We start from the raw sequence: 18,960 nt of genomic DNA, 5'->3' as shown, positions 1-18,960 counted from the left end.
GTCATATTATAGTTCAAATGTATGCAGTATTTGTTACATGGACAGGACTACAATAGTTATTATATTTGAATAGTAAGTTACCTATGTTTCGATTTATTGACTAAAGTACATGCTCCTATGTCTGTCATTGTTCATTCAGCATGGCTTATGGATATACAGTCATATTATAGTTCAAATGTATGCAGTATTTGTTACATGGACAGGACTACAATAGTTATTATATTTGAATAGTAAGTTACCTATGTTTCGATTTATTGACTAAAGTACATGCTCCTATGTCTGTCATTGTTCATTCAGCATGGCTTATGGATATACAGTCATATTATAGTTCAAATGTATGCAGTATTTGTTACATGGACAGGACTACAATAGTTATTATATTTGAATAGTAAGTTACCTATGTTTCGATTTATTGACTAAAGTACATGCTCCTATGTCTGTCATTGTTCATTCAGCATGGCTTATGGATATACAGTCATATTATAGTTCAAATGTATGCAGTATTTGTTACATGGACAGGACTACAATAGTTATTATATTTGAATAGTAAGTTACCTATGTTTCGATTTATTGACTAAAGTACATGCTCCTATGTCTGTCATTGTTCATTCAGCATGGCTTATGGATATACAGTCATATTATAGTTCAAATGTATGCAGTATTTGTTACATGGACAGGACTACAATAGTTATTATATTTGAATAGTAAGTTACCTATGTTTCGATTTATTGACTAAAGTACATGCTCCTATGTCTGTCATTGTTCATTCAGCATGGCTTATGGATACACAGTCATATTATAGTTCAAATGTATGCAGTATTTGTTACATGGACAGGACTACAATAGTTATTATATTTGAATAGTAAGTTACCTATGTTTCGATTTATTGACTAAAGTACATGCTCCTATGTCTGTCATTGTTCATTCAGCATGGCTTATGGATATACAGTCATATTATAGTAATGTATGCAGTATTTGTTACATGGACAGGACTACAATAGTTATTATATTTGAATAGTAAGTTACCTATGTTTCGATTTATTGACTAAAGTACATGCTCCTATGTCTGTCATTGTTCATTCAGCATGGCTTATGGATACACAGTCATATTATAGTTCAAATGTATGCAGTATTTGTTACATGGACAGGACTACAATAGTTATTATATTTGAATAGTAAGTTACCTATGTTTCGATTTATTGACTAAAGTACATGCTCCTATGTCTGTCATTGTTCATTCAGCATGGCTTATGGATATACAGTCATATTATAGTAATGTATGCAGTATTTGTTACATGGACAGGACTACAATAGTTATTATATTTGAATAGTAAGTTACCTATGTTTCGATTTATTGACTAAAGTACATGCTCCTATGTCTGTCATTGTTCATTCAGCATGGCTTATGGATACACAGTCATATTATAGTAATGTATGCAGTATTTGTTACATGGACAGGACTACAATAGTTATTATATTTGAATAGTAAGTTACCTATGTTTCGATTTATTGACTAAAGTACATGCTCCTATGTCTGTCATTGTTCATTCAGCATGGCTTATGGATACACAGTCATATTATAGTAATGTATGCAGTATTTGTTACATGGACAGGACTACAATAGTTATTATATTTGAATAGTAAGTTACCTATGTTTCGATTTATTGACTAAAGTACATGCTCCTATGTCTGTCATTGTTCATTCAGCATGGCTTATGGATATACAGTCATATTATAGTTCAAATGTATGCAGTATTTGTTACATGGACAGGACTACAATAGTTATTATATTTGAATAGTAAGTTACCTATGTTTCGATTTATTGACTAAAGTACATGCTCCTATGTCTGTCATTGTTCATTCAGCATGGCTTATGGATACACAGTCATATTATAGTTCAAATGTATGCAGTATTTGTTACATGGACAGGACTACAATAGTTATTATATTTGAATAGTAAGTTACCTATGTTTCGATTTATTGACTAAAGTACATGCTCCTATGTCTGTCATTGTTCATTCAGCATGGCTTATGGATACAGTCATATTATAGTCAGTATTTCACAGTGTAGAGTTCAAATGTATGCAGTATTTGTTACATGGACAGGACTACAATAGTTATTATATTTGAATAGTAAGTTACCTATGTTTCGATTTATTGACTAAAGTACATGCTCCTATGTCTGTCATTGTTCATTCAGCATGGCTTATGGATACACAGTCATATTATAGTTCAAATGTATGCAGTATTTGTTACATGGACAGGACTACAATAGTTATTATATTTGAATAGTAAGTTACCTATGTTTCGATTTATTGACTAAAGTACATGCTCCTATGTCTGTCATTGTTCATTCAGCATGGCTTATGGACACAGTCATATTATAGTTCAAATGTATGCAGCTTTTGTTACATACATGTATGTTATTAACTAGAGCACATGCTTTCCATGCTCAGACATGGCTTACAGGTATGTGCACTATATACATATGTATGGGCAGGTCTGAGTGTTTTCTTTTCTGTCACATATTGCCTCCATGCTGGTACAGTACAGCTTAAAGTGTAATTTAACTTCTATGCTGGCTACTAGTTGGCTGTGACTCTCCACTAAAAAGGACATGCAGTACAATAACTGGGAATATGAATTAAGATATGTGCATACATATGTGCTTCAATTCACATTAGTTTGAATTGTGTTTGTGTTCTACTAATCCCTGTATCAGTTCAGATAATTTGTGATTGACTCTCTTCATAAAATTCATTTTTTTGTAAAAGTCTCACTCTTGGCCAATGGTTGACAATGACTATGAGGTTATTGTGAGGATACCGAAAAGTATGCACGAAGGCGGAGGTTGATGCAACTGCATAATGTCTGAGTGCATACTTTGCGATATCTTCATAATAACCTATAAGTTATTATTATACATCTTTTCTTCCAAAGGATACATCATGGGAATGCTGAAATACAAAAAGTTTAGAAAAGAATCAGCAAACTTCTTTGTATAGAGTCGGGTCAAACCCTGGTGGCAGCCATGTTTGTTTTTATTATTAGAGGACGCTTACTCACGTAATCATTCCATATTTGGAATTTGCATTTCCTAATATGGTAGGATGAAAAATACCCCGTAAAATACCTCAAAATTACGACACGCTGTAACTTATGGCGTTAATCATTAACAAAGTATATATCGAGGTACTCGCAATTACTGTAAAACATGTCTTATTAGCTAGCATGTTATTTTAGCTAATTTAGCTAATCTGTAATTTTGCTAATTCAAGATGTCGCTAATTTAAAAGAAAGTATATTTTCACAGAGAGATAGTCAACACTTTAGCTAAATTAAGATTCTGTTAATTCATGCCAATAGTCAAACCCGCTAAAATTGCATGCAGCTATTTCAATGTGTTCTACAGTACTCTTCATTTTCCAAGCTCAGATATGACTTCAAGGTATGTAGTAAGGGTACACATGTACATACATGGAGTTAGTCAAGTGGTTCAACTGTTGCTAAGTGGGTTAGCTAGATAGACAATAACTCTATTTAGTGAGTTAGTCAATTGGTTCAACTGTTGCTAAGTGGGTTAGCTAGATAGACAATAACTCTATTTAGTGAGTTAGTCAAGTGGTTCAACTGTTGCTAAGTGGGTTAGCTAGATAGACAATAACTCTATTTAGTGAGTTAGTCAATTGGTTCAACTGTTGCTAAGTGGGTTAGCTAGATAGACAATAACTCTATTTAGTGAGTTAGTCAATTGGTTCAACTGTTGCTAAGTGGGTTAGCTAGATAGACAATAACTCTATTTAGTGAGTTAGTCAATTGGTTCAACTGTTGCTAAGTGGGTTAGCTAGATAGACAATAACTCTATTTAGTGAGTTAGTCAATTGGTTCAACTGTTGCTAAGTGGGTTAGCTAGATAGACAATAACTCTATTTAGTGAGTTAGTCAATTGGTTCAACTGTTGCTAAGTGGGTTAGCTAGATAGACAATAACTATTTAGTGAGTTAGTCAATTGGTTCAACTGTTGCTAAGTGGGTTAGCTAGATAGACAATAACTCTATTTAGTGAGTTAGTCAATTGGTTCAACTGTTGCTAAGTGGGTTAGCTAGATAGACAATAACTCTATTTAGTGAGTTAGTCAATTGGTTCAACTGTTGCTAAGTGGGTTAGCTAGATAGACAATAACTCTATTTAGTGAGTTAGTCAATTGGTTCAACTGTCGCTAAGTGGGTTAGCTAGATAGACAATAACTCTATTTAGTGAGTTAGTCAATTGGTTCAACTGTTGCTAAGTGGGTTAGCTAGATAGACAATAACTCTATTTAGTGAGTTAGTCAATTGGTTCAACTGTTGCTAAGTGGGTTAGCTAGATAGACAATAACTCTATTTAGTGAGTTAGTCAATTGGTTCAACTGTTGCTAAGTGGGTTAGCTAGATAGACAATAACTCTATTTAGTGAGTTAGTCAATTGGTTCAACTGTTGCTAAGTGGGTTAGCTAGATAGACAATAACTCTATTTAGTGAGTTAGTCAATTGGTTCAACTGTTGCTAAGTGGGTTAGCTAGATAGACAATAACTCTATTTAGTGAGTTAGTCAATTGGTTCAACTGTTGCTAAGTGGGTTAGCTAGATAGACAATAACTCTATTTAGTGAGTTAGTCAATTGGTTCAACTGTTGCTAAGTGGGTTAGCTAGATAGACAATAACTCTATTTAGTGAGTTAGTCAATTGGTTCAACTGTTGCTAAGTGGGTTAGCTAGATAGACAATAACTCTATTTAGTGAGTTAGTCAAGTGGTTCAACTGTTGCTAAGTGGGTTAGCTAGATAGACAATAACTCTATTTAGTGAGTTAGTCAATTGGTTCAACTGTTGCTAAGTGGGTTAGCTAGATAGACAATAACTCTATTTAGTGAGTTAGTCAATTGGTTCAACTGTTGCTAAGTGGGTTAGCTAGATAGACAATAACTCTATTTAGTGAGTTAGTCAATTGGTTCAACTGTTGCTAAGTGGGTTAGCTAGATAGACAATAACTCTATTTAGTGAGTTAGTCAATTGGTTCAACTGTTGCTAAGTGGGTTAGCTAGATAGACAATAACTCTATTTAGTGAGTTAGTCAATTGGTTCAACTGTTGCTAAGTGGGTTAGCTAGATAGACAATAACTCTATTTAGTGAGTTAGTCAATTGGTTCAACTGTTGCTAAGTGGGTTAGCTAGATAGACAATAACTCTATTTAGTGAGTTAGTCAAGTGGTTCAATTGTTGCTAAGTGGGTTAGCTAGATAGACAATAACTCTATTTAGTGAGTTAGTCAATTGGTTCAACTGTTGCTAAGTGGGTTAGCTAGATAGACAATAACTATTTAGTGAGTTAGTCAATTGGCTCAACTGTTGCTAAGTGGGTTAGCTAGATAGACAATAACTCTATTTAGTGAGTTAGTCAATTGGCTCAACTGTTGCTAAGTGGGTTAGCTAGATAGACAATAACTCTATTTAGTGAGTTAGTCAAGTGGTTCAACTGTTGCTAAGTGGGTTAGCTAGATAGACAATAACTCTATTTAGTGAGTTAGTCAATTGGTTCAACTGTTGCTAAGTGGGTTAGCTAGATAGACAATAACTCTATTTAGTGAGTTAGTCAATTGGTTCAACTGTTGCTAAGTGGGTTAGCTAGATAGACAATAACTATTTAGTGAGTTAGTCAATTGGTTCAACTGTTGCTAAGTGGGTTAGCTAGATAGACAATAACTATTTAGTGAGTTAGTCAATTGGCTCAACTGTTGCTAAGTGGGTTAGCTAGATAGACAATAACTCTATTTAGTGAGTTAGTCAATTGGCTCAACTGTTGCTAAGTGGGTTAGCTAGATAGACAATAACTCTATTTAGTGAGTTAGTCAAGTGGCTCAACTGTTGCTAAGTGGGTTAGCTAGATAGACAATAACTCTATTTAGTGAGTTAGTCAATTGGTTCAACTGTTGCTAAGTGGGTTAGCTAGATAGACAATAACTCTATTTAGTGAGTTAGTCAATTGGTTCAACTGTTGCTAAGTGGGTTAGCTAGATAGACAATAACTCTATTTAGTGAGTTAGTCAATTGGCTCAACTGTTGCTAAGTGGGTTAGCTAGATAGACAATAACTCTATTTAGTGAGTTAGTCAATTGGCTCAACTGTTGCTAAGTGGGTTAGCTAGATAGACAATAACTCTATTTAGTGAGTTAGTCAAGTGGTTCAACTGTTGCTAAGTGGGTTAGCTAGATAGACAATAACTCTATTTAGTGAGTTAGTCAATTGGTTCAACTGTTGCTAAGTGGGTTAGCTAGATAGACAATAACTCTATTTAGTGAGTTAGTCAAGTGGTTCAACTGTTGCTAAGTGGGTTAGCTAGATAGACAATAACTCTATTTAGTGAGTTAGTCAAGTGGTTCAACTGTTGCTAAGTGGGTTAGCTAGATAGACAATAACTCTATTTAGTGAGTTAGTCAATTGGTTCAACTGTTGCTAAGTGGGTTAGCTAGATAGACAATAACTCTATTTAGTGAGTTAGTCAAGTGGTTCAACTGTTGCTAAGTGGGTTAGCTAGATAGACAATAACTCTATTTAGTGAGTTAGTCAATTGGTTCAACTGTTGCTAAGTGGGTTAGCTAGATAGACAATAACTCTATTTAGTGAGTTAGTCAAGTGGTTCAACTGTTGCTAAGTGGGTTAGCTAGATAGACAATAACTCTATTTAGTGAGTTAGTCAATTGGTTCAACTGTTGCTAAGTGGGTTAGCTAGATAGACAATAACTCTATTTAGTGAGTTAGTCAATTGGTTCAACTGTTGCTAAGTGGGTTAGCTAGATAGACAATAACTCTATTTAGTGAGTTAGTCAATTGGTTCAACTGTTGCTAAGTGGGTTAGCTAGATAAACAATAACTCTATTTAGAGACCGGCTATTAACTTGTTTAAAGTCAGAGCAGAGATCAAATTATATCACATCATAAAATAGCCTAGAATGAAGTATGTTTGCTCCTCTTAGGTGTCATATGATACAATATAGACTGGGCACAACTTAGCTCTCAAGCGGGATATCAACCGGGTTTGCCTTTGTCATAAAAAGTTACAATAAAGTGAGTATCATTATAATCAATAATTTTAACATATTCGTAGTAGCATTTACGTAAGTTACTAAGATTAGATATATTTAGGCTGATTACTCTATTTTAATATCTGATGGTTTTGAAAGCAAGCAAAGCTACAGTACTGTCAAATCTGAGCATAACTTAATTTCTAAGCTGGCTTTGCCTTTTCAAAAAAAAATTTTCTCATAGAAAAATTTTAAAGTCAGTATCATTTTCATCAATAATTTTAATTTATTCTATGTAGTATTTACCAATATTTACTAATATGACAAATATTTAGGCAGAATACTCTATACATTTTAAATATGAGATAGGTTTGAAAGCAAGCCACCACCAGAACTTTCCCGCCCAAATTTTTCTGCACTTTTTTCTTTTATTCTTCAATATATTTGGAAATGAACCAAAATTTTGGAGACAACAGACAATATTTGTGTCTATTTTCCCCTTTTACTCAAAAAAATTTGTTTATTTTGGTCCAAATCTTCTAAAGGAAAATGCAGACTATAAACAGAACTATTTTGTGAATTTGTGATGAAAAGATTACGCAAGCTATATATGAAGTTACATTTGAATCGTACATGTAGCTGTATTGAATTATGCATGCTTGGTATGTAAATTAAACATGACTTCAGGCGCGTAGTGGCCCAGTGAGACCAACTGTCAATGTAGAATGCAACATCAGGTCATTTTCCTTTACTTGCATAACATTTTATGTGACAAAAATAAAGAAAATGAAATATATGGGCATACCATACTCAGTTTGAAAGAAATTGATTTACAAAATAGAATGAAAATGTTTATTAGGGAATTTTACCTTACTATCTTTAGGGTTTGATGACATATGGTAAATAATAATATGTATCATCTTTATATCTAGTGCTCTGAATTATTAACATTGTTTCGGTGGGATTTTAACAATGAAGTGTTTTCATTGTGGTCTGTGAAAGCCTGTGCTATATTGTCGTTTATATTATTTAACAGTTGTTCTTAAAAGCTGATTATAGTAAACCAACCAACCTTACTGAGGACTAAAATGAATTTTCTGCTTTTTTGTATGGAATTTTATTTTCACTGAAATATATGAAGAAGTAAATTAGTTTTCTTTGTATTTTGTTTTTTCTGATCCATCCAATCAGCAAAAATAAATTCCAAGGGTAAATAATGTACTAAATAGTAACATAGGCAAATACTAGTATGAGGAATAAGTTGAAATTAAAGGCGCAATTCACTTGCCCCAGGCAAGTGTGAATTGGAGGTGTGGCTATGCTAAGGAGTGTTGTTAATCACTTGCATAGCCTATGACGCATCCTATTTCTGCGGCCCAACATCCTGTGACTTTGATTGACAGTAGTTAATTATTCAAGAATAGTAGCGCGTCCCTTTCCCCGGTTTGTGTTTTTGACTTTTATCTGCCAAAATCTCAGCTCGTACACTATTTATTGTCATAAATACTACATACAATCACTGCTGTGATATTCATAGTCACATGCATCCACTTTGGCACGACATAATCGACCTGTAAGTTCGAGAAAATGCGTTTTTACCGGAGCTTGGCTGGAGCTGTTTACTACAGCGTGACAAGCAAGGAAATAATTCCTATTGTTTAGGAGCGCATTTATAGTATACCTGACCCTTTAAGTACTTTACAATAACATATAGGTAAATAAGTTGAAATTATTGATGACATTGATACTCTCTTTTTATGAAAAGACAATTAAACCAGATGACAGAAAACTTAGAAGTTACTCCTAGACTATACTGTGCAGATATTTTGACATGATATATTGTCACAAATGAATGAATGAATGAATGAATGAATGAATGAATGAATGAATGAATGAATGAATGAATGAATGAATGAATAGAATTCTGACTTGAGGATGGATGCAGCTAGTAAATAATGTGAATATTTTAAAAGCACTGCAAATCTGAGTGATAAGTACTACCAGTATCAAATAAATGCCATAAAGCAAATCAAAATCAGGTTTGCATGGAAACACTATGTTTACAGTAACCCTGTATCAACAAATCCTACTAACATGTTCATGTAGGTGGCAATTTTAAATGAATGGGAAAAATGCATACAATTGTGGTTCAGTATTCAAAAAAACTAATTTTTTTTATCAGAATTTAAAACAGTAATAACAAAAAGTCATTGAGCAAACATTCAGAAAATTCCTGTTTCAAAATCAGCCTCTCCAAAATTTAAACATTTTGTACTTTCACTAGTGTATAGAAAACAGAGACTATTATTTTGAAGTCTGGCTGTTCAGAGTTGTATCTCAGACGGTTTTTGACAGTTCTTCTTTCAAACTTTACGCAAGGACAATACATCATATTTAAGAGATGTTTTTTTTATTTGAAAAAGAAATAAAAATGGCTGACTGGTCATTTTGGGCATAAAATTTGTTATTTTTGATTCTTGAACGTGTCAGCAGCTTTTTCTCGGACATGACCAGAACGATTTGGATCAAAGTTGGTATGATGATCATACCTACAATGTAGTGTGTTACAGGTGCACGCCATTTTTTTTTTGTGATTCAAACAAATTTCACTGACTGGCAACCAATTTTTACATTTTTCTCAGATACACTTCTACAGATTTATTTAATATTAGTGCATATAATTATTATAAATAACGATATATCAGCAACATTTTTTGAGAGTTAAGTTATGCCCAGACTGTACCGTATTATATAGCTCAGTGTCGTCTCAACACTAACACATATCTAAATTGAGTAATCTGTCTATACGTAAGTCTCATATTATTAACAAGTCAAATAAAATAACCAATACTAGTATGTTGAATTTATTAATGACAATAATACATGTTTTAAAAATTATAAATTTGTCTGAAATGGTATAGCCAGCTATAACTGATAGCCAGCTTAGAAGTTTATAGCTGTGATTTTGATCGCCTACGGAGGTAGCATATGATCACATACAGCTTGTCAATTACTGCTTTATGATGCTAGTTAACCCCAGATATGCCTTTCAGCTACCAATGATATTAACATATGTCAACAAGATAACAATTTTACTCTCACTGACTATTTATTACCATCACCAGCATACTTTGACCTTTTCACCACCAGACTTTCTCGTCAAATTTGTCTGCACTTTTTTCTTACATTCTTCAATATTTTTGGAAATAAACTATACTAAAAATATACTAAAAAAAATTGGCTATTTTTGTCCCATTCTTCTGAAGCAGACTAAACTGAACTATTTTGTGAATTTGTGATGAAAGGTGGAACTGGTGGTTAAAAGGCAAATTGAAAAACTTCCAAGCTGGCTATCAGCTTGTATTGTTTTTATGAAATTTTTTGAAATATTTTAATTGAATTGTTTGGGTTTAAAATTTCTGAATGGTAACAAAAGATAACTTTGGTCTATGAATTAACCATTTCACTACTAGTTCCTCTTTTCATCACAAATTCACAAAATAGTCCTGTTTATTTGCAATTTCCTTCAGAAGATTATGTCGAAAATGGACAAATTTTTTGAGTTAGAAACTCAAACTTTGTCTGTTATCTCCAAAATTTGGGTTCATTTCCAGAAATATTTAATAATATAAAAAAAAATAGTGCAGAAAAATTTGGGCGAAAAAGTCTTGTGGTTTATAAGACTAAGTTAAGGACTGTACTGGCTATGTTGTCATAAAATCTTGATGGTTCTTATGTTCTATGGAGGGATTATTTCATTATTATATAGTAGATAACATATGTGCAGATGCTCTACCGTAATAGAAGTCGCATCCCTTCTGTTGTGTTGTACAATTTTAATAGAAGCTGCGATTTCTAATACAGATTTTACAGTATTTCTTTTTGAATTGATTAAAATTTTTGAAGAAATAAACAAAAATAATGACATAATATGACTTTGGCAACTTGTTAATAGTGGCATGGAAAACCTAGGGGTATGTCTGAATTATTTAGTTTTTATCAAATTGTTTTATATACTGTTGTGTAAACAGATATACATGTATGTTCAATTTTATTTCATTTTTATACAAATTACGCATGATTAATTTTGACCAGAACACAACCAAAGATACACAATTATGACTATGTTGCAGTTAGGTATTCAGTCTTAATTTTGTGTCTCTATCAAATGCATAATTATGATGGAACAGATTGTTAAAAGAAAGTTCATTGGGATAAACCAAAAAATGAAAAATAAAATAACAACCCTACTACTTACTTGATATTGCCTGTTACCGGAAACACAAATTTGTTTTCATTGGGCTAAGAACAAATAAACCCCTGCTAATAATTAATCCATGTGTTACACTGCGTTATCACATCTTTAAAGTCACATTACGTTTACATCAATATTAATATATTCTCTTGTTATTTCAGGTGCTGTATTTGAAAAGATGACTAACTGAAATTATTTGTAACCACCTGGGGAATCTAGTTATTTGAGGCTAGTGACGGCCAGACAAACGCGTGTCAGGTTGTCAAAGATAACGGCATTTGGCACCAGTCGAAAGGTGAGTGAATTATGCTGTAAACAGACGCTACAAATAGTACAAATTCTCTATATATGAGAATTTCTCAATTATACCCCCCATTACCAAAATGTATGTTGTTGTTGTTGTTGAGGCTTTAAAAAAAAAAAAAATGGTGAAAATACCAAAATACCAGGATGTGTGACCTTTAAGGTCATGTATGAGTCTTTTTACAAATGTGTGAGGTTTTAATCAATATGTGTCATATTTGAATCTGAATGCTGTGCGGGTTGCTTATAACAATGCTTTTCGCGTTATATTTTATGTCAGTCATAACTTGAGTATTTCTGAAACTTAATGGTGTTCCCACAGGGCTGGCTTTTACACAAAATTTACTTCTAGTGAGAATTGTTTAATTGTGGCAGCCATGTCTACTGACATGTTGAGGGACAGCTATACTACTGGAAAAGCGTCTTTTCCGATATTTATAAGGCGCCATATTTCTAATTTCTGTTTTGCTTTTGTGTTTTTAGTAATTTTCAACGAGCTGGTTCTCGAAATAAAAACTATTATTATGATTATTATTATATTATTATTTGACTGGTTTCCATAGCAACAGATACATAGTTTGTGTACAGGAAATTTGCAAATATATATGCTGCATAAACACCGCCCTATGATTGCTCATGGTGACTCTACACAATATTTTGATTTGCTAATGTATTGTGTAAACAATTTTAATTTCAAAAATTGAATATTTCGATCAAATCCATAACAAATCTGTGGCTTTTGTGAAATTTTGTATCCACAAATCTTTCAAATTAAATTATGGAATTCACATGTAGATGTTTTACTGGTGTTTATTAAAAGCTTTACCAGTGTTGTTGTAGGCTTTGTTGCCAGTTTTTTTTTTTTTTTTTTCAACCTTAAAATAGTGCAAATATTTTAACATTTTGTAAATTTTCAGTAAATTTCATCACCATTTTGAACCATACAGACAGTTTCAGATATTTCTTTCAGTTTTTGATCAAAATGTTTGTAAATTGTTATCAACATTTGATGTGAGGAGAAGTAGACTACCGGTACTGTAAAATTTATTTAAGCTGGAATTTTGTTTTCACTGAAAAGAGCTTTTGGGTGTTTTGTATGGAATTTATTTTCACTGATTTTTGATGAGTTGAATGTAAAATATAGGAAAAAAGGTATATTCACTGGATTTTTTTTCACTGAATCATCCCTTCAGCGAAAATAGCAAAAATTAATTCCGAGCAAAAATAAAGTATTCTACAATATACAGAATCATTTTGTAGATTGAGCCGAAATTTGATAAATTAAAGAATGAAGCTGATCTATAAAATTCAGGAAAATTCCACATGTTGTGTAAATGAGATCTATGCATCTTTCTTTAACTTTTGTTCTTAGGGTCCTTTATTTCATATACCGGGGATATGCGTGGGATTTTAGTTGTTTATATGTCAGTCATTTGCTTTGTTTTACCCATTCGACTAGTTTTTCATAGCATTTGGGTATAATCTTACTTTTACTTCCCTGTTTTGCCTGAATTGTGTGATCAGTTATAGAGTGCCTGAAATTCTGACTCATCAACAAGGGGTGCAGATAAAAAGCAGAACAGCCCATTATTACTTGCCATCAGAATATTGAAAAAATGTACTTAATCACTATTACAATCTGCTAATGGTTTACTGAACTTATAACCTTTACTGATAAAACTAATGTATTAATATCAATATGATCTTCATACTAATGATTATTGATATCATATTTATAGAAGATTAGATACTTATCATATCATAAATCATCTTTACAATGTGACATATAGCCATCAATGGTGAAATGTTCACTATTCTGTTACAAATGTTCATTGTTCTGTTACAAACGTTCACTGTTTTGTTACAATGTTCACTGTTCTGTTACAATGTTCAGTTCTGTTACAATGTCCACTGTTTTGTTACAATGTTCACTGTTCTGTTACAAATGTTCACTGTTTTGTTACAATGTTCACTGTTCTGTTACAAATGTTCACTGTTTTGTTACAATGTTCACTGTTTTGTTACAATGTTCACTGTTCTGTTACAAATGTTCACTGTTCTGTTACAATGTTCACTGTTCTGTTACAATGTCCACTGTTCTGTTACAATGTCCACTGTTCTGTTACAATGTTCACTGTTCTGTTAAAATGTTTACTGTTCTGTTACAATGTTCACTGTTCTGTTACAATGTCCACTGTTCTGTTACAATGTTCACTGTTTTGTTACAATGTCCACTGTTCTGTTACAATGTTCACTGTTCTGTTAAAATGTTCACTGTTCTGTTAAAATGTTCAGTTCTGTTACAATGTCCACTGTTCTGTTACAATGTTTACTGTTCTGTTACAATGTTCACTGTTCTGTTACAAATGTTCACTGTTCTGTTACAAATGTTCACTGTTTTGTTACAATGTTCACTGTTTTGTTACAATGTCCACTGTTCTGTTACAATGTTCACTGTTCTGTTACAAATGTTCAGTTTTGTTACAATGTTCACTGTTCTGTTACAATGTTCAGTTCTGTTACAATGTCCACTGTTCTGTTACTATGTTCATTGTTCTGTTAAAATGTTTACTGTTCTGTTACAATGATCACTGTTCTGTTACAATGTTCATTGTTCTGTTAAAATGTTCACTGTTCTGTTAAAATGTTCACTGTTCTGTTACAATGTCCACTGTTCTGTTACAATGTCCACTGTTCTGTTACAATGTTCATTGTTCTGTTAAAATGTTCACTGTTCTGTTACAATGTTCACTGTTCTGTTACAATGTCCACTGTTCTGTTACAATGTTCCCTGTTCTGTTACAATGTCCACTGTTCTGTTGATAGCTATATTGTATCTGAGTTAAGTTATTGTACTGTCACCTGTTACCAAGCAATATCAAGTTACAGTACAAAAAGTGGGAACATGCAAATATGATAAAATCAAATATTTTTTTCAGAATACTAGCTATGAGTGGATGAGAGAAACACTGAGAGAAATGCTATGAGTGAATGAGAGAAATGCTATGAGTGAATGAGAGAAATGCTATGAGTGAATGAGAGACATGCTATGAGTGAATGAGAGAAATGCTATGAGTGAATGAGAGACATGCTATGAGTGAATGAGAGAAATGCTATGAGTGAATGAAAGAAATGCTATGAGTGAATGAGAGACATGCTATGAGTGAATGAGAGAAATGCTATGAGTGAATGAGAGAAATGCTGTGAGTGAATGAGAGAAATGCTATGAGTGAATGAGAGAAATGCTATGAGTGAATGAGAGAAATGCTATGAGTGAATGAGAAACATGCTATGAGTGAATGAGAGACATGCTATGAGTGAATGAGAGACATGCTATGAGTGAATGAGAGACATGCTATGAGTGAATGAGAGACATGCTATGAGTGAATGAGAGACATGCTATGAGTGAATGAGAGAAATGCTATGAGTGAATGAGAGAAATGCTATGAGTGAATGAGAAATGCTATGAGTGAATGAGAGACATGCTATGAGTGAATGAGAGAAATGCTATGAGTGAATGAGAGACATGCTATGAGTGAATGAGAGAAATGCTATGAGTGAATGAGAGACATGCTATGAGTGAATGAGAAATGCTATGAGTGAATGAGAAATGCTATGAGTGAATGAGAAATGCTATGAGTGAATGAGAGACATGCTATGAGTGAATGAGAGAAATGCTATGAGTGAATGAGAGACATGCTATGAGTGAATGAGAGACATGCTATGAGTGAATGAGAGACATGCTATGAGTGAATGAGAGACATGCTATGAGTGAATGAGAGAAATGCTATGAGTGAATGAGAGAAATGCTATGAGTGAATGAGAGAAATGCTATGAGTGAATGAGAGACATGCTATGAGTGAATGAGAGACATGCTATGAGTGAATGAGAGACATGCTATGAGTGAATGAGAAATGCTATGAGTGAATGAGAGAAATGCTATGAGTGAATGAGAAATGCTATGAGTGAATGAGAGACATGCTATGAGTGAATAAGAGACATGCTATGAGTGAATGAGAGACATGCTATGAGTGAATGAGAGACATGCTATGAGTGAATGAGAGACATGCTATGAGTGAATGAGAGACATGCTATGAGTGAATGAGAGACATGCTATGAGTGAATGAGAGACATGCTATGAGTGAATGAGAGACATGCTATGAGTGAATGAGAGACATGCTATGAGTGAATGAGAGACATGCTATGAGTGAATGAGAGAAAAGGTTATGAGTGAATGAGAGAAATGCTATGAGTGAATGAGAGACATGCTATGAGTGAATGAGAGACATGCTATGAGTGAATGAGAGACATGCTATGAGTGAATGAGAGACATGCTATGAGTGAATGAGAGACATGCTATGAGTGAATGAGAGACATGCTATGAGTGAATGAGAGACATGCTATGAGTGAATGAGAGACATGCTATGAGTGAATGAGAGAAATGCTATGAGTGAATGAGAGACATGCTGTGAGTGAATGAGAGAAATGCTGTGAGTGAATGAGAGACATGCTGTGAGTGAATGAGAGACATGCTGTGAGTGAATGAGAGAAATGCTGTGAGTGAATGAGAGACATGCTATGAGTGAATGAGAGAAATGCTATGAGTGAATGAGAGACATGCTATGAGTGAATGAGAGACATGCTATGAGTGAATGAGAGACATGCTATGAGTGAATGAGAGAAATGCTATGAGTGAATGAGAGAAATGCTATGAGTGAATGAGAGAAATGCTATGAGTGAATGAGAGACATGCTATGAGTGAATGAGAGACATGCTATGAGTGAATGAGAGACATGCTGTGAGTGAATGAGAGACATGCTGTGAGTGAATGAGAGACATGCTGTGAGTGAATGAGAGACATGCTATGAGTGAATGAGAGACATGCTATGAGTGAATGAGAGACATGCTATGAGTGAATGAGAGACATGCTATGAGTGAATGAGAGACATGCTATGAGTGAATGAGAGACATGCTATGAGTGAATGAGAGACATGCTATGAGTGAATGAGAGAAATGCTGTGAGTGAATGAGAGAAATGCTGTGAGTGAATGAGAGACATGCTGTGAGTGAATGAGAGACATGCTGTGAGTGAATGAGAGACATGCTGTGAGTGAATGAGAGACATGCTGTGAGTGAATGAGAGACATGCTGTGAGTGAATGAGAGAAATGCTGTGAGTGAATGAGAGACATGCTATGAGTGAATGAGAGAAATGCTATGAGTGAATGAGAGACATGCTATGAGTGAATGAGAGAAATGCTATGAGTGAATGAGAGACATGCTATGAGTGAAGAGAGACATGCTATGAGTGAATGAGAGACATGCTATGAGTGAATGAGAGAAATGCTATGAGTGAATGAGAGACATGCTATGAGTGAATGAGAGAAATGCTATGAGTGAATGAGAGAAATGCTATGAGTGAATGAGAGAAATGCTATGAGTGAATGAGAGACATGCTGTGAGTGAATGAGAGAAATGCTGTGAGTGAATGAGAAATGCTATGAGTGAATGAGAGAAATGCTATGAGTGAATGAGAGAATGCTATGAGTGAATGAGAGAAATGCTTTGAGTGAATGAGAGACATGCTATGAGTGAATGAGAGACATGCTATGAGTGAATGAGAGACATGCTGTGAGTGAATGAGAGACATGCTATGAGTGAAGAGAGAAATGCTATGAGTGAATGAGAGAAATGCTATGAGTGAATGAGAGAAATGCTATGAGTGAATGGGAGACATGCTGTGAGTGAATGAGAGAAATGCTGTGAGTGAATGAGAAATGCTATGAGTGAATGAGAGAAATGCTATGAGTGAATGAGAGACATGCTGTGAGTGAATGAGAAATGCTATGAGTGAATGAGAGAAATGCTATGAGTGAATGAGAGACATGCTATGAGTGAATGAGAGACATGCTATGAGTGAATGAGAGACATGCTATGAGTGAATGAGAGAAATGCTGTGAGTGAATGAGAAATGCTATGAGTGAATGAGAGACATGCTATGAGTGAATGAGAGACATGCTATGAGTGAATGAGAGAAATGCTATGAGTGAATGAGAAACATGCTATGAGTGAATGAGAGACATGCTATGAGTGAAGAGAGAAATGCTATGAGTGAATGAGAGACATGCTATGAGTGAATGAGAGACATGCTATGAGTGAATGAGAGACATGCTATGAGTGAATGAGAGACATGCTATGAGTGAATGAGAGACATGCTATGAGTGAATGAGAGACATGCTATGAGTGAATGAGAGACATGCTATGAGTGAAGAGAGAAATGCTATGAGTGAATGAGAGACATGCTGTGAGTGAATGAGAGACATGCTGTGAGTGAATGAGAGACATGCTGTGAGTGAATGAGAGACATGCTATGAGTGAATGAGAGAAATGCTGAGTGAATGAGAGACATGCTATGAGTGAATGAGAGACATGCTATGAGTGAATGAGAGAAATGCTATGAGTGAATGAGAGACATGCTATGAGTGAATGAGAGACATGCTATGAGTGAATGAGAGACATGCTATGAGTGAATGAGAGACATGCTATGAGTGAATGAGAGAAATGCTATGAGTGAATGAGAAATGCTATGAGTGAATGAGAGAAATGCTATGAGTGAATGAGAGACATGCTATGAGTGAATGAGAAATGCTATGAGTGAATGAGAGACATGCTATGAGTGAATGAGAAACATGCTATGAGTGAATAGAGAAATTCTGAGTGAATGAGAGACATGCTGTGAGTGAATGGAGAAATGCTATGAGTGAATGAGAAATGCTATGAGTGAGTGAGAGCAACGCTTTGAAGATATCTGTATAAATCTGAAAAACATCAAACCCACAATTATCAATCTGACGGTGTAATTGCTCCTAATTAGACCACTTAACTAATGATGTAATATCCTGTTATTGTCTTTGTATAGATAGGTACTTTGTATGCATGGTGAATGTAACAATTGTCAACACTCGTCATCAACGCAGGTGACGATAAAACCTGAATGTCATTGCATGTAATTGACGTGTACATAACTTCTTCTGATGTACACTTTGAATACTGGTTGACGACAAATCTAAAAATAGCATCTACTGTCTGTGCATCTGTTGAATGTAATTGAATCTTATAACGCTGATACAATTACTGAATCCATGCTTTGTGTTCATTTCAAATCCGTGTTATGTAATACATTTTATATCTTCTGACAACCATCATATTTTACATCATATTTAGCTAATACACTGATAAAAGGGATACTATGTACGCCAAATTTACTAAGGAAATCGTCACCTTCCTGTCTGAAAACAATATCAACAAATTTATTATCCTTATTAATACTAACCATCCTAAACTAA

At 34.1% G+C, this 18,960-nt stretch overlaps 1 protein-coding gene across 1 annotated transcript in view; it reads left to right on the top strand.

Moving 5' to 3' along the window:
• LOC100370511 (ras-related protein Rab-27A-like) overlaps positions 1–18,960 on the top strand; it is a 95,373-nt gene that overhangs the window by 46,266 nt on the left and 30,147 nt on the right. Inside the window, exon 2 of the mRNA XM_085494629.1 lies at positions 11,474–11,607. The gene's annotated coding sequence lies outside the window, so the exon portion shown is untranslated. The remainder of the gene's footprint in view (positions 1–11,473; positions 11,608–18,960) is intronic.

Source organism: Saccoglossus kowalevskii, chromosome 20 (genome assembly GCF_978046115.1).
Source record: "Saccoglossus kowalevskii chromosome 20, keSacKowa6.1, whole genome shotgun sequence".
NCBI lineage: Eukaryota > Metazoa > Hemichordata > Enteropneusta > Harrimaniidae > Saccoglossus > Saccoglossus kowalevskii.
This window is presented reverse-complemented; position numbering and strand designations above follow the sequence as displayed.